The sequence below is a fragment of the Callithrix jacchus genome, chromosome 2, assembly GCF_049354715.1.
Source record: "Callithrix jacchus isolate 240 chromosome 2, calJac240_pri, whole genome shotgun sequence".
Classification (NCBI taxonomy): Eukaryota; Metazoa; Chordata; class Mammalia; order Primates; family Cebidae; genus Callithrix; species Callithrix jacchus.
Window position 1 is genome coordinate 25,540,963 of NC_133503.1, and position 17,708 is coordinate 25,558,670.

General features: G+C 36.1%; 1 long non-coding RNA gene across 4 annotated transcripts in view; it reads right to left on the bottom strand.

The window, feature by feature from the left end:
- Nucleotides 1–17,708, bottom strand: part of LOC103789015 (uncharacterized) — a 724,824-nt gene that overhangs the window by 57,131 nt on the left and 649,985 nt on the right. The window lies entirely within an intron of this gene.

The following is a 17,708-nucleotide window of genomic DNA, read 5'->3' on the forward strand; positions in this document are numbered from 1 at the left end:
CCATCCTGGTAAACAAGGTGAAACACCCTTTCTACTAAAAATACAAAAATTAGCTGGGCATGGTGGCACGTGCCTGTAGTCCCAGCTACTCGGGAGGCTGAGGCAGGAGAATTGCCTGAACCCAGGAAGCAGAGGTTGCGGTGAGCCGAGATCGCACCATTGCACTCCAGCCTGGGTAAGAAGAGTGAAACTCTGTCTCAAAACAAAACAAAACAAAACAACAAACAAACAAACGTAAAATTGATAAGAGCAAAGGTTTTGTCTCTTATCTGTTGTAATATTTTGGAGTCTAAACCATGACTGCCTCATAGTAGATATTCAGATAAAAACAAAGATATGAATAAAGGCACATTAACTATAAACCAGGCTTTTGTTCTGGTCCTGCCATCACACAACATGTGTTGAATATTAAAGAGAAAATAACCAAAACAAAAGCCAGATAATTACGAATGATGAAAGTGCTGTGAAAGAAATACAGTAAGTGATGTGTTTTGCAGGACTGAGTGAGACACCCTGAGGTGGGCCAAGAAAGGCATTTCTGAGGAAATGATATTTAATGGGAGCCTGGAGGTTAATTAAGACAACCTCTGAAAAAGCTAAAAGAAAAATACTTTCATAGAGAAAATCATACATATCAAAGTCCTATATTAAAAAAATAAAATGCTATGCAACTGACTTAAAGTAAGACTACCAAAGAGAAGCCGTATGAATAAATGCATGAGTAAACCAATGAATAAATTGATCAAACAGCAAGTAAAGAGATGTTACTTAAGAGTATTTGTACAATGATCTAAGCCTATGGTAAGATTTAATTTTTGATGATCACCAGAATTACCTGTGCCCTCATAGCCTAAACATAAGCCTGACCTTTGCCCCAAAATAACTACTTTGCTGGTAGCATATGGGCTAAGCTATTACACACTCATTGTAACCAGCACCACACTACTTTCAATGCTTTCAAAATACAGAATACGCAGATGGATGAGGCTATCCTGACACCTATTTAAGCAACTCAAAGTGAGTTTTAAACAGGAGTATATCAACAGCAAAGACAGAGAAAAATAAATTGTAGTTCCAGGTCTGACAGCAGCTTAAAAGGCAGCCTTGGCTACTGCACCGTGGTGCATGCCTGTAATCCCAGCACTTTGGGAGTCTGAGGCGGGCGGATCACGTGGTCAAGAGATCAAGACCATCCTGGCTAAGGTGGTGAAACCCCCGTCCCTATTAAAATACAAAACTTAGCTGGATGTGGTTGTGCGTGCCTGTAGACCCAGTTACTTGGGAGCCTGAGGCAGGAACATCGCTTGAACCCGGGAGGGGGGCGTTGCAGTGAGCCAAGATCACACCACCCCACCACACTCCAGCCTGGCAACAGAGCAAGACTCCATCTCAAAAAAAAAAAAAAAAAAAAGGCAGCCTTGCATTCATCGCGTCAAGTTACTGCATTTTCGTGTTTTTTGTTTTTTGTTACCCTTCAAAATAATGAGGAGGCTTTGACTAGATCATTGGTTGTCACATTGTGCACAGTGGAACTGACAAAGGGGTTCCCTTACGGAAGAGCTAACCAGAACAAGTAGACTTTTGGGCACTGAGCTCTGCTGTGACCAGAGAAGTACTGCATTTATTATCCGTTTTAGGAAATATTGAGGTTCCATGTAAGATTTAATTTTAAAGTAGATTTCTGTGCATATATTGATAGATACATAGTTAAAATTTTAATGGTAGAATCTAGGTTCTTAAAATATGGCATTCACTCTAAAATTATTTCAAGTTCTCTCTATATGTGAAATGTTTTAAACTCAAATGTTAAAACATGGGTTCTGCTAAAAAAGTTATAGAGTCCTTTGGTGTATTTTAAGCGTTTAATAGTTTTTATATCCTATGAATCAATGAAGTTTGTAATCTAGCCTTTGTATTTTAGAAACAGTTGTTAATATAATACTAATATATCAATGTTTAAATTGTTGAGTAATTATTGAATCTACATAATCTTATAGAGGATTACATGAAGCTTCAAGGCAGAGATGCTCTTATTTTTTTCTAGGTTACCAGTAATCAGCACAAGAACAAGCTCAAAAGAATCACATATCTGGTGTGTGTGTGTGTATGTGCGTGTGTCTGTGTGTGAGATTTTCAATAAAAGTAAAGAGAGGGCATAATAGTTTTTCAGAATTTTGCTCCTTAGTTCAGTTGAAACCAAGTTCCTGTCACAGGACCAGTAAAGATTAGGAATGCGGACACCTGAGGACAATTAGAGTGGAATATATTGCGTAACAGGAAAAAAGGAAAAATAAACCCTCAGCAAAGCGAGAGGGGGTTCTGCCAGCAGGCCCCCCACCTCACAGACTGATTCCAGGCCACCATACTGAGCTGAAGAGGCCAGGCCCCTCCCCCTTGCACAAGGCATGGACTTCCCATGGCTCCACCTCCTTTTCTCAATGTGCAAGCAAGTAGGAGATTCTACAGGGGCCCTCCCCTTTATCTGCCTTTTGCATCTTTCTTTGATAATGCAATTTCATTTTAGTAAGTATAAAGACCCTGTTACCATTAGGCCCTCAAAATTGTTTTGTACAGTTGAGTTTACAAGGTAGATTTTGCATTTGTGCAATATTCTTTCATTTCTCTTATTTTGAGGATGCTAAAAAAATAATAATGCAAAACAGAGTAAGAGCAGTGTGATTTAGGCAAAGTGAAACCACCATTGCAAAATTGTAACTGAGACAGTGAAAGATATCTGACCTAACCACCTCCATCTTGCTTCTAACCGCCAAGCTGTCCTCCTTGTTCATTCCTGGGCATAGGCTGAACTAACTTTGCAAGGAACCCAAAAACTGACTCAGTGACGAGAAGATTGCTTCCACTCCCTACAATTTCATCTCTGACCTGACCAATCAGCACTCCCGGCTCACTGGCTTCCCCACACCCACCAAGTTGTCTTTAAAAGCTCTGATCCCTGAATACTTGGGGAGACTGATTTGGGTAATAATAAAACTCCAGTCTCCTGCACAGCCAACTCTGCATGAATTACCCTTTCTCTATTGCAATTCCCATGTCTTGATAAATCAGGTCTGCCTAGGCAGCAGGCAAGGTGAACCCATTGGCAGGTATAAAAGTACTCACCAAAGAAAGCTCTGTCAGCTATTTAAGCCATCACCTCAGCAAGGTACATGACTAATTGCCATCATAATGTCCCAAACACTTTGCAGTGATTATCAAATCCCTCTCACCACCCAGCCCTGTGAATAGGGACAGAATTTTTTTCTTTCCTTTTTCAAAACATTATCAGATTCTATTTAATCTCAGAACATCAGTCTTTGAAGACTAGGAATATAATTAAGGTTACATAGGTTTGGCATTTGTTACAAACACTGATTTCCCTGTGTCCAATGGCAAAGAAATAGGGATAGTGATTATTTTATGAGTATTCCTTAAGGACATCTTAGAAAAGCCATTTACTGCAATAAATATCAAAACAGCAAATAATCAATGTAAACCTGACGTTCTAATATTCATACTGAAAAAAAATAAAATACACAAAAGATTTTTATGTTTAGTTCACAGATTGTAGAGCCAGGCATTCAGATTTTTCATTTAATGTTCACTGCATTTCATGACAATGACAGCAGGAGGTTACAAGCAGTTTCATCCGTGATCTGCTGACACATTAGTGAGTAAATTATGTCTCCTCAAATGTCTTCTGCTAAGTGGGTAAACATGCAGAGAATTATACTTTTGTTCAAATGGATTTTTCTTCCCATACTCTAATGACTTTTAGATGGTCTATGTTCATTTTACTTGTTAATTACAGTCTTATGCACACTGAAGCTGATGAATCTCTAATTCATTCGTATTAGGAGCAAGTAGTGTATTTCCAAATAGTTTCACTAATGAGAAGGTAGTTCACTGATATAGCAAATCAGAGTTTTAAAGAGCCAGCTAAAAATGGTATACCCTGATTAACTATGGTTTAGCAGTCATTACCTATTGTGTTTTAATAAAGAGATAAAGAATGACTAAGTGAATGCTTATTTTGTACCAGAAACTACCATAAATGTTTCAACTGTTGTATCTCATAGAATTGTAACAATCTTTTGAAGAATATTATTTGTTCTTAATTTCAAAGATGAGGAAACTAAAAATTGACAAGGCAACCTGTTCAGTCACATAGCTAGACAGTGGCAAAGCTAGGATGCCACCCAGTGCTGTTTGATTCTAAGGCCCAAATATCTGACCACTGCATTTGATAGTCCTTGTCCAATTACATTTCACTGTAACCCACACCAGACTAGATTGGAGGAAATTAATGCTTTTGTTTGCATAACAGCTTTATGCAAACAAAATTTTGATGACCATCAACTTTTCACCATCAAAATTTTGATGATCAAATGCAAATTTTTGTTTGCATCAACAAGATATGCCAACTCTTGTTGACATATTCTTTCTGAATTATCTTAGCATGTGAAAATGAAAATTGAAAATAAATATATTTTTATTTCCAACTTTTATTCCAATTTCAGGTGTCCAGGTACAAGAACTACAGGTTTGTTACATAGGTAAACATGTGCCATGATGGTTTGCTGCACAAACCATCGCATCATCTAAAAATTAAGTTCCTTATGAATTCTGGATTTTATATCTTGTCAGATGCATAGTTTGTAAATATTTCCTCCTATTCTGTAGGTTGTTTGTTTACTCTGTTGGTAGTTTCTTTTCCTGTACAGAAGTTCTTTCATCTAATTAGATTCCATTCATCAATTTTTGTTTTTATTGCAGTTGCTTTTGGCATCTTCATCCTGAAATCTTTGCCGTGGCCTATGTTCAGAATGGTAGTTCCTAGATTATTTTCTAGAGTTTTTGAAATTTTAAGTTTTACATTTAAGCATTTAATCCATCTTTAGTTGATTTTTTGTATATGTTATAAGGAAGGGTCCAGCCTCAATCTTCTGTATATGGCTAGCCAGTTAACCCAGCACCATTTATTGAATATGGAGTCTTTTCCCATTGGTTACTTTTGTCACCTTTGTCAAAGATCAGATGGTTGTGGGTGTGCAGCTTTATTTTTAGGCTATTTATTATGTTCCATTGGACTATGTGTCTGTTTTTTTATGAGTACCATGCTGTTTTGGTTACTGTAGCCCTGTAGCATAGTTTAAAGATGGGTAATGTGATGGCTCTGGCATTATTCTTTTTGTTAAGGGTTACCTTGGTTATTTGGGGTTTTTTTTTTGGTTTCAAATGAATTTTAAAATAGTTTTTCCTAATTCTGTGAAGAATATCAATGGTAGTTTAAAGGAGATAGCATTGAATCTATGATTTACTTTGGACAGTATGGCCATTCTTATGAAATTGATTCTTTCTATCCATAAGCATGGAATGTTTTTCTATTTGTTTGTGTCTTCTCTGATTTCTTTGAGCATGGTTTACAGTTCTCCTTGAAGATGTCCCTCCACTTCCCTTGTTAGCTATATTCCTAGGTATGTTATTCTTTTTGTGGAAATTGTGAATGCGAGTTCATTCATGATTTGATTCTCAACTTGCCTATTGTTGGTATATAGGAATGCTAGCAATTTTTGCACATTGATATTTTATCAGACTTTGATGAAGTTGCTTATCAGCTTAAGAAGTTTTGGGGCTGAGATGATGGGGTTTTCTAGATCTAGGATCATGTCATTTGCAAAGAAAGATAGTTTGACTTCCTCTCTTCCTATCTAAATAGCCCTTATTTGAATACCCCTTCTTTCTTTCCTTTGACTGACTGCCCTGGCCAGAACTTCCAATACTGTGTTGAATAGGAGGAGCAAGTGAGGGCATCTTTGTCTCATGCTGATTTTCAAGGGAAATGCTTCATCTTTTGCCCATTCAGCATGATTTTGGCAGTGGGTTTGTCATATATGACGGGGGGTATGTTTCTATGATACCTAGTTTATTCAGTGTTTTTAACATAAAGTGATGTTGGATTTTATCAAGGGCCTTTTCTGCATCTATTGAGACAATCATGTGGTTTTTGTCTTTGGATCTGTTTATGTGATGAATCACACTTATTGATTTGCATATGTTGAACCAAACTGATATCCTGAGGATGAAGCCAGCTTGATCGTGGTGGATAAGCTTTTTGATGTGCTGCTGAATTCATGCTGCCAGTATTTTGTTGAGGATTTTTGCATCAACGCTCATCAAGGATATTGGCCTAAAGTTTTATTTTTGTTGTTGTTATTGTATCTCTGCCAGGTTTTGGTATCAGGATGATTCTGGCCTCATAGAATGAGTTAGAGAAAAAAGAGTTCCTCCTTTTCAATTGTTTGGAATAGTTTCAATAGGAATAGTACCACCTCTTCTCTTTAACTCTGGTAGAATTCAGCTGTGAATCCGTCTGGTCCTGAGCTATTTTTGGTTAGTAGGCTACTTATTACTGCCTTGATTTCAGAATTTGTTGTTGGTCTACTCAGGGATTCAGTTTCTTCCTGGCTAAGTATTGGTGAGTGTATGTGTCCAGGAATTTATCAATTACTTCTAAATTTTCTAGTTTATGTGCATAGAGTTGTTTATAGTATTTTCTGATGGTTGTTGTATTTCTGTGCTGTCAGTGGTGATATATCCCTTATTATTTCTGATTGTGTTTATTTGAATCTTCTCTCTTTTCTTCTTTATTAGTCTAGCTAGTAATCTATTTTATTATTGTTCTTCCAAAAAAAAAAAGCTCCTGGATTTCTTGACCTTTTGAAGGTCTTTTCTTGTCCCCATCTCCTCCAATTCCACTCTGATCTTGGTTATTTCTTATTTTCTGCTAGCTTTGGGGTTTGTTTGCTCTTGGTTTCCTAATTCTTTTAGTTGTGATGTGAGTTTGTTAACTTGAGATCTCTCTAGCTTTCTGATGTGGGCATTTAGTACTATAAATTTCCCTCTTAACACTAGCTTAGCTGAGTCCCAGTGATTATGGCACATTGTATCTTTGTCCTCATTTGTTTCAAAGAACATCTTGATTTCTGCCTTAATTTTATTACTTGACAGGGTTGTTCTATTTCCATGTAGTTATAGGGCTTTGAATGAACTTTTTAGTCTTGAGTCCTAATTTGATCGAGCTGTGGTCTGAGACTGCTTGTTATGATTTCAATTCTGTTGCATTTGCTAAGAAGTGTTTTACTTCTGATTATGTGATCAATTTTAGAGTAAGTGCTGTCTGGTGATGAGAAGAATGTATATGATTTTGTTTTTAAGTGGAGAGTACTAATGGTATCTAACAGGTCTACTTGATCCAGAGATGAGTTCAGGTCCTGAATATCTTTGCTAATTTTCTGTCTTGATCATCTAATATTGTCAATGGGGTGTTAAAGTCTCCCATTATTATTATGTGGCCATCTAAGTTTCTTTGTAGGTCTCTAATAACATGCTTTATGAATCTGGGTGCTCCTATATTGGGTGCATATATATTTAGGATAGTTAGCTCTTCTTGTTGAATTGAATTCTTTATGATTATGTAATGAACTTCTTTGTCGTTTTTGATCTTTGCTGCTTTAAAGATTGTTTTGTCAGAAATTAGCATTGCAACCTTTGCTTTTTTTCAGCTTTCCATTTGCTTGGTAAATATTTCTCCATCCCTTTATTTTGAGCCTATCTTTGTCTTTGCATGTGTGATGGGTCTCTTGATGACAGCATACAAGTAAGTCTTGACTCTTTATTCAATTTGCCATTCTGTGTCTTTTAATTGGGGGCATTTAGCCTATTTTAGCCTATATTTAAGGTTAGTAATGCTATGCGTGAATTAGGTCCTGTCAGCATGATGCTAGTTGGTTATTTTGCAATCTTGTTTATGTGTTTCCTAATGTCACTTGTCTGTGTACTTCACCGTATGCTTTTCTAGTGGCTGGTAACAGTTTTTCCTTCCCTTTATTTAGTGCTTCCTTGAGGAGCTCTTGTAAAGCAGTTCTGATGATAACAAATTCCTTCAGCAATTTTTTGTGTGAAATGGATCTTATTTCTCCTTTGCTTACGAAGCTTAGTTTGGCCAGATATTAAATCCTGGGTTGGAAATTCTTTTCTTTAAGAATACTGAACATTGACCCCAATCTCTTCTGACTTGGAGGGTTTCCACTGAGAGGCCATCTGTTAGTCTCATGGGGTTCCCTTTGTAGGTGACCTTGAGTTTCTCTCCAGCTGCCCTGAACACTTTTTCTTTAATTTTGACCTTAGAGAATCTGATGATTATATGTCTTGGGGATGGTCTTCTCATGGAGTATCTTACTGGAATTTTCTGCATTTCTTGACTTTGAATGTTGGCCTGTCTTTCTAGGTTTGATAAGCTATCCTGGGTGATATCCCAAAGTATGTTTTCCAGGGAAAATTGAAAATATTTTTAAAAACTTCCTGGACTTTGCAAAGATAATATTTTGGCAAGGAATGTATATATTTATAAAATTAAGTTTGCCAGCATGTAATAACCAGAAGAAGAAAAAAGGTAATAAATTAAATAAATTTCACTTTCAAATTATGTATTTGGCAATAAAAGTAAAGATATGACACTAATTAATTGGTTTTCTAATGCTTTTTCTTTACTTACAATCTTTAAATGTGTACTGGGCTTTGGAATACTACAATGTGTATTGATACTCCACAAATACTTGATAGTTCATAATATTTTATATTTTAATGATAAATAACTGATTTATACCATAGAATTAAAGTCAACTTATGGCTCTCAAAAAACCCAGCTAGGCATGATGGCTCATGCCTATAATCCCAGCACTTTGGGGGCCCAGCCTGACCAACATGGTGAAACCTCATCTCTACTAAAATATAAAAATTAGCCAGGTGTGGTGGTTTAAGACCAGCCTGACCAACATGGTGAAACCTCATCTCTACTAAAATACAAAAATTAGCCAGGTGTGGTGGCAGGCACATGTAATCTCAACTTCTTGGGAGGCTGAGGCAGGAGAATCACTTGAACCCAGGATGCAGAGGTTGCAGTGAGCCAAGATTACACCACTGCACTACAAGCTAGGTGACAGAGGAAGACTCCCTTTTAAAAACAAAAACAAATAACAGAAATAAAAAAAAAACTAGGCCTTGTAAAATTGCATTTTTGCCACTCTTTTCCTCATATGTAATCTATCATTCAATTTAAACTTGGTATAGTGATGCTGCTGAATCTGCCAGTGCCCCTTTTCCTGCCTGCTAAATAAAGCTTGATTTTATTCTAAAATACAAACCTATCTTATGCATGTGATTGGGAGTTAAGCATATTATCAGTCAAAGGGACATATTTTTAATTAATTCAATATAGTCAAATGACCCAATGAAGCCCAGTGTCCTCAAGCCTAGGATTTCTTTAGGGGACTGAGTTAGGAAAGACAGTCTCTTTCAAAAAGGAATGCTAATCAATAAATGTAATATACCACATTAATAGAATTAAGAATGAAAATAATATGATCACCCCAATAGATTTAGCAAAAGCTATTGACAAAATCCAGGATATTTTCATAATTAGAGCTCTCAAAAGGTAGGTATAGAAGGAATATTCTTCCATATAGTAAATTCTATATATGACAAGCTCACTCTAAAATTATACTTAATGGGAAAAGCTGAAAGTTTTTCCTCTAAGATGAAGAATAAAACAAGGATTCCTACTCTTACCTTTTCTATTCAGCATAGCTCTGAAAGTCCTCACTAGAGCAAGCAGGCAAAAAGAAAAGAGAGAAGGAAAAAAGAAAGGAAGAAAAGGCCTCCAAATTAAACAGGAAGAAGTAAAATTGTCTCTGTGTTCATATAGCATAAGTTCATATATAGAAAATGCTAAAGACTCTACCAAAAAAACTCTTATAAATAATTTTAAAAATGCAGGCAAGTTGCAGGACAAGATCAGCATGCAAAAATCAGTAGTGTTTCTATACACTAACAACAGACTATGGAAAAAGAAATCAAGAAAACAATCTCATTTGCAATAGTATCAAAAAATACTTAGGAATAAATTTAACCAAGAAGGCAAAAGATATGTATACTAAGAAATTGTAAAATATTGATGAAATAAATTGAAGGAGTCATAAGTAAATGGAAATATATCTCATGTTTATGAATCAAAATAATCCACATTGTCAAAAATGTCCATTCTCTCCAAAGCAATCTACAGATTAAAATTCCACTGGTATTTTTTCATAGAAATAGAAAAACAATCCAAAAATGCATACAAAACTATAAAAGCCTCCAAATATCAAAGGCAATCTTGAACAAAAGAAAACTGAAGGTATCACACTTCCTGATTTCAAATTATATTACAAAGCTATAGTAATCAAAACAGTATGGTACTGACATTAAAAGACACATCAATAGAAAAGAATAGAAAGCCCAGAAATAAACTCATATGTATACAATCAACCACTCTTTGATAAAGGCCTCAAATATATTCAATGGGGAAGGATGGACACTTCAATAAGTGTTGTTGAGAAAACTGAATATCCACATACAAAAATTAAATTAAATTAAATCCTTTTGTTTCATCAAACACAAAAATCAACTCACAATGTATTAAACACCTAATACATTTATAAGACCTAAACTGTAAAACACTTACAAGAAAATAGGGGAAAAGTTTTATGATGTTAGTCCTGGCAATCATTTTTTAGATATGAGCCAAGAGTCACAGAAAACAAAAGCAAAAAAGACAAATGGGACTACATCAAACTAGATAGTTATTGCACAGCAAAGAAAATAATCAACAAAATGAAAAGACACCTTATAGAATGAGAGAAAATATTTGCAAGCCACATATCTGATACAGAGTTAATATTCAAAATATAGAAGAAACTCATTCAACTCAATTGTGAGAAAAGAAAAAAAAAGCTAACAACCCTGTTAAAATACAGGCAAAAGAACTGAATACATATTTTTCCAAAGAAAACATACAAATGAACAAAAGAGATATAAAAAGATGTTCAATGTTAACTATTCATCATGAAAATGCAAAGGAAAGCCACAAGGACATAAAGCTTCATACCTGTTAGGATGGCTATTATCATAAAAAGGCAAATGATAACAAGTCCTCATAGAGATGTAGAGAAAAGGGAGCCCTTACATACTGTTGGTGGGAATGAAAATCGGTAAAAATCATGGAAAACAGCATGGAGGCTCCTCAAAAAAAAAAATCTACCATATGATCCAGCAGAATCTCAATTCTGGGTAAATATCCTAAGGAAATAAAATCACTATTCAGAGCTAAATCTACACTCCTATGTTCATTGCAGCATTATTCACAATAATCAAAATTTGGAAACAGTCTAAACATCTCTCAACAGAGCAATGGATTAGAAAATTATAACATATAATAAATCTAACTATATATATTACAATATCTATTACAATTTCTTTATCCATTCATCTTTAAGAAACAGATTGTATATTGTATGTAGAAATTGTACATTCACACCATATGTATATATACACACACAGTGGAATATTATTTAGCTTTAAAGGAGAAGGAAATTCTGCTATTTGCTACATGAATAAACCCTGAGGACATTATGTTAAGTAATTGAAATAGCCAGATATAGAAAGAAAATATTGTATGATTTCTATTGCTTGTAGAATCTTAAAAAGTTGAGCTCATAGAAACAGAGAGAAGTGTAGTTATCAAGGGTCAAGGCCCAAGGGAAATGGGAGGTTGGTTACAGCACATACTTTTAACTGTAAGATAAATAAGTTCTGGAAATCGAATGTAATATATGGTGACTACAGTTAATAATAATGTATTATATACTAGAAATTTACTAAGAACATAGATATTAAGTATTCTTAGCACATATACATGCACAAACACACACACAATAATAACTATGTAAGGTAATGGATATGTTAATTAGCTTGATTGTGCTTATCATTTTATAACATATACATATTTCAAAACATCATGCTGTACCACACCAGTAGGTACTACTTTTGTTTACAAACAAATGTATGTTCATGCAAAAAAATGAACGAGTATTGCTAAGCAAATAAGTTGTGAGCCTGGATCTGCTGTTAATCCTTCTTCTACCTTTAAAGAAGACTAACCAGAGACTAAAGTCACCCTAAAAGAAAGCAGACTCAAGCAAAGGAAGGAGAAAGAACCCTGAAAACATCATTTGAGCACCTGGACTCAGCTCTGTCAGAAGCGTAGGGCTTCCCAGGTAGATTTTTATTTCCTGAGGCTATAAAAGTCCTGTTTTGTGTAAGCCTTATAAGTGGGTTTCTGGCATTTGTACCAGAAAGAGTCCTGTTAATATATTTTGGACCAAATGAAAGAAATAATCACTAGGGTGCAACACACATACAAAACTGAGGTTGCTTACTTATAATTAAAAATCACCTTCATATGGAAATTCTACTCTCTATATTGGAGGGCAATTAAGGAAAAAAAATATGGCGGTTGCAAAAATAGATTCCTGGCCTTAGCCCCAGAAATCACTACACAAATCCAATGTAATGTAGGTAAACATATCCACTTATTCTCTCATTGGCTCCCCACATTCCACAGATTCTTTTCATTGTGAAAACATGGTATCATTTACTGAAAAGACATAGCTTCTTTATAAGGCAAGAAGATAGTTGTCAAGGGATAAGACAATACAATGGAGTTAAAAGGCAGAAGACCTGGTCCTAAAAGCCTATCACTTTTTTTCCTGTGGTTGTCAATGTTTCATCAATTAAATAGGGATAACAAAATTTGCTGTGCTACTCAGGTTTATTGATAAAGAATACAAAAGAATGTTTATGTGTAACCAGTGGAAATACATGATACACATGTAAAACTTCAAAGCTTTGTTTGCATTACTTAATCACTAAAATGTGTTTCACAACAGAAAGAAAATTTTAAATCATAAACGTAAACCAGTTTTTATATTCCCAATAGAAATGTCTATTTTGAAAAATAACAAAAAGGATTTAACTTGCATAAGGCATGCTTCCTGAGTTTACTATCCAGTTGAGGAATAAAAAAGGGATAAAATTAGCCACATCTACCTTCTGTGTGTTGAGAACTGTGGTATCTCTGAGCTTGTAGAAGCAGATGTCACAATTCCAACTACAAAGTTATTGGTATTTTTTCTCTTTTAAAAGGGTTTTGAAATGATTCCTGCAGTAGTCACATAGTCTAAATGTTGTTCTCTTTATTTTATTTTATTTTATTTATTTTTTTTATTGCATTTTAGGTTTTGGGGTACATGTGCAGAGCATGCAATACAGTTGCATAGGTACACGCATGGCAGTGTGTTTTGTTTGCTTTCTCCCCTTCACCCACATTTGGTATTTCTCCCCAGGCAATCCCTCCCCACCTCCCCCTCCCACTGGCCCTCCCCTTTCCCCCCTATAGACCCCAGTGTTTAGTACTCCCCTCTCTGTGTCCATGTGTTCTCATTTTTCATCACCCGCCTATGAGTGAGAATATGCGGTGTTTCATTTGCTGTTCTTGTGTCAGTTTGCTGAGGATGATGTTCTCCAGATTCATCCATGTCCCTTTAAATACTATAGAAAGATCACCTCTCTGCTCTAACAGGTAAGTGTAGTGTTGTTCTGTTGTCCTGCTGACATTATCACTTCACAGGTGGCTTTAGTGGCACTTAAACTGACATTGCTCTTGATTGCCAAATGAACCCTTAACCTTTGCCAACAGTCTAGGTATGAAAGAACAAATGTGACCCCACTGACCTTTGGAAGCTGCCTGTTGGAGGTTTTTAGAAGAAACCATAAAGAAGAATTCTTAAATGATCATACTCAAATCACCATCTTTCTCACACCTACTGCTGTGAGTCACTGCACAAAGTGCCATGCTTATGAACTTGCATTAATTAGCAAATGTAATCAAAGTTGATTATAATTAATTATGCAATTATGAACATTCCAAGTTTAATTCCACCAAAATTATTTCATAAACTATGTTTTGAGTGAGACCTGGCTAAAGGAAAATAGATATGAAATAACCCTAAATCACATTTAATAGTCATTTGACAACAATCCATACAACCAACATGTGTATGTAGATTTCTGTTCATGTACCCGATTACTGATAAAACATTAATATCCCTAATTCTGCACTCATTTTCAAAGGCATGGTCTAAAATTCATGTTGACTTTAACATATGATATTGCTTAGTGACCTCTTAAATTGAGCTGTGAGCCATCACAGTATACGTTGCTGTGGTTATATGCTAGTATGCAGAGGATACAACATTGAACAATACAGAAGTTCTCTTTCCCTCAAACAGACTAAAATCCAGCAGAATATAGTAAATTTGATTAATGGATCAATACACACATGGAAAGATATGTGACAATGCAAATATAGCAAAATGGTAATTGTGGAATCTAGGTGGAGAATAAACATAAATGTTGAATCTATAATTCTTTCAACTTCTCTGTATGACAATTTTCACTATAAAATTTTAGATTAAAATGCAGCAATAGACATAGAAAATCTACAAACAAAAAATTCTTATCATGAGAGATGCACAAATTATTACGGGAGCTAATCATTTTTAAGGAATCAAGGAGGGAGTCTCAGATTTTCAGATGGAGATCACAGTAGGCATTAAGATGGTTACCCCAACAATTATTTTGTGAAGCCATGTGTTTGGTAGAGATGGACTCTATCTCCCAGTTGTGGGTTCTTTTTTTTTTTTGAGACGGAGTTTCGCTCTTGTTACCCAGGCTGGAGTGCAATGGCGCGATCTCGGCTCACCGCAACCTCCGCCTCCTGGGTTCAGGCAATTCTCCTGCCTCAGCCTCCTGGGTAGCTGGGATTACAGGCACGCGCCACCGTGCCCAGCTAATTTTTTTGTATTTTTAGTAGAGACGGGGTTTCACCATGTTGACCAGGATAGTCTCGATCTCTTGACCTCGTGATCCACCTGCCTCAGCCTCCCAAAGTGCTGGGATTACAGGCTTGAGCCACCGCGCCCGGCCTGTGGGTTCTATTGATTCAACTAATTTCGACCTAAGCCAATCACTATATAACAATTTACTGTAATTGAGATTGGGTAAAAAATAAGGCATGTGACTGACTTGAGGCCAAAGCAGAAAGAGTAGGTATTTTCTTGGGATGTAGAGAACTTTCTTTCTTGGATAGTTAAAAAAAAAAAAAAAAAAAAAGCTATCAGAAGCCATTTCTGTCTCTCTTTTGCATAGTGTGATATGCTTTGGTTGACAACTAGGATTGCTACACATTCATTTTTTTCTATTGTGATAGAAACAAAACTTAGGCCGGGCGCGGTGGCTCAAGCCTGTAATCCCAGCACTTTGGGAGGCCGAGGCGGGTGGATCACGAGGTCAAGAGATCGAGACCATCCTGGTCAACATGGTGAAACCCCGTCTCTACTAAAAATTACAAAAAATTAGCTGGGCATGGTGGCGCGTGCCTGTAATCCCAGCTACTCAGGAGGCTGAGGCAGGAGAATTGCCTGAACCCAGGGGGCGGAGGTTGCGGTGAGCCGAGATTGCGCCATTGCACTCCAGCCTGGGTAACAAGAGCGAAACTCCGTCTCAAAAAAAAAAAAAAAAAAAAAAAAAAAAAGCAAAACTTATAGCTGACAACTCAGAGTCCCCAGTGATGTCTTAAAGCCAGTGACAAGGTCAAGTTTACCCACAGACTTTCAAATTATGTGTGCTAATAAAGTTATTTTATTTCAAAAGTCATTTAGAATTACTGTTTTTAATTATTACAGCATAGATATGTGGCTGACATAGAAAAATCTTTTTATTGTTCATTTTGTTCTTAATATATATTGTTCCTAATTTCTCAATTTTAAGTGACTTTTTCAGTGTTTTGCAGCACCTGAAACGTACTCTCAGATGATAGGTCAAAAGACAATATGAATCAAAATACATGGTATTCTAATCCTACCTCGAGCTCATGGAACATTCTACTCCTACTTCTAGCTCCTTTAGCTAGAGGATTTTGATTCTCTCTCATTACCTCCAGAATTGCTTAGTTGTTGTCGATCCCAGGACATCATAGGTATCCGAATTTGATTGTCTCCCAACATTCCAAATTCTCAATTTGGTCATACATTAAAATCTGATAACAAACTTTTAACAGTGTTATAATCAAACAAATGTCTATTTGGAAATAGCTCAACCCATCTGTTACTATTTTTTCTCTGTTTTTAAACCAAAGCCTCCTCAAATGTTTATAATCGTAAAGAATAAACAAATACAAGCAAATACTGTCATTGTTTAAAAAATATATTCAGTGTTTGGGGAATGAAGGATAACTTTCTAAATAAATATTCAGGATCTAATATTGGCATACTTTATGACTACATCCACATATCCATTCAGGAAATTACTGAAAAGAGTTCTGACTACATTGTGGGGGTCTGTGTATCAGTGAAACATATTTTGCTCACTGCACCAATCTGTAAAAATTCTAAATTTTTCTCCATTTTTATTGGTCATTCTTGCAGATTTAAAGTAAAAATCTTTTGACCTGTAAATGATGGTAATATTCTATAAGGAGAGGTATATCTGGAGTGAAAACCCAAGAGCAGGAATGAACATCAAATATGTCTTCAACAGTCCTCAAATTCCTTTTCACAGTACTTTTCCTCTTTCTTCCAAATTCTGCTTCCCATCTCTGAACCTCTATACCCAAGACACTTGGTGCTGGTACGCTCTCTTATCTATATGGCTCACTTGTTGAAAGACCAGCTTTTATTCCACATCTCAGCCATTTTTGTCCTTTTATACGTTTTCTATTGTTACCAAAACAAATTACTATGAACATAGTGACTTACACAACAGAAACGTATTATATGAGAATTCTATGGGTTAGACAGCTAGGCATTCCCCGGGTCCAGATAGTTTTCTGTTCCAGGTTTCTCAAGGGCAGAATCAACATGTTACTGTGTTACTTTCTGGCATCTCCAGGGACAAATTTGTTTCCAAGTTTATTCAGATTGTTAGCCAAATTCAGATCTTTACAATTGTATGTCTGAGATTCTCATTTTCTTGCTTGCTGGTAGCAGTGGGTGAAGTGGGTCGTTCTCAACTTATGGCAGTTGAAATGCCCATCTTGGCTCACAGCTTTCTTCCCTCCATCTTCAAAGCCAGCAGCACAGTTGGTCTTCATGCTTTGCATCTCTCTGATCTCCCTGTTAGCCTCATTTCTCCTCTTACTTCTCTCTTCTACGTCTCTCTGACACTTCTTCTCCCACTTCTGCTTTTAAAGACTCATGAGATTAATCTCTTTATGTTAAAGTGAGTCGATTAATATTCTAAAATTTCTTCTACAAAGTTATTTCACAGTATCATCTACATTAGTATCTCACTGGAAATTCAGGGGATGGTATTGAAGTTGCTCCTTAGACTTTTGCCTCACCGCATTCCTCCATTCTTCAAAAATGCAATCATATTTCCATATTCCAGTCTGTCGGCCAGGAAAAAGGATTTACATTTTACTTAAGATTTATGGTGATTGGAGTTTACTAGCATCTTTCTTCCAAATGTCACATACATACATAAATATATAGGAGTCTTGCTCTGTTGTCCAGGCTGGAGTGCAGTGGCACGATCGATCTCTGCTCAATGCAACTTCCATCTCCCGGGTTCAAGTGATTCTCCTGCCTCAGCTTCCCGAGTAAGCTGGGATTACAGGCACATACTACCATGCCTGGCTAATTTTTGTATTTTTAGTAGAGATGGGGTTTCACCTTGTTGGCCTGGCTGGTCTCAAACTCCTGACATAATGTTAC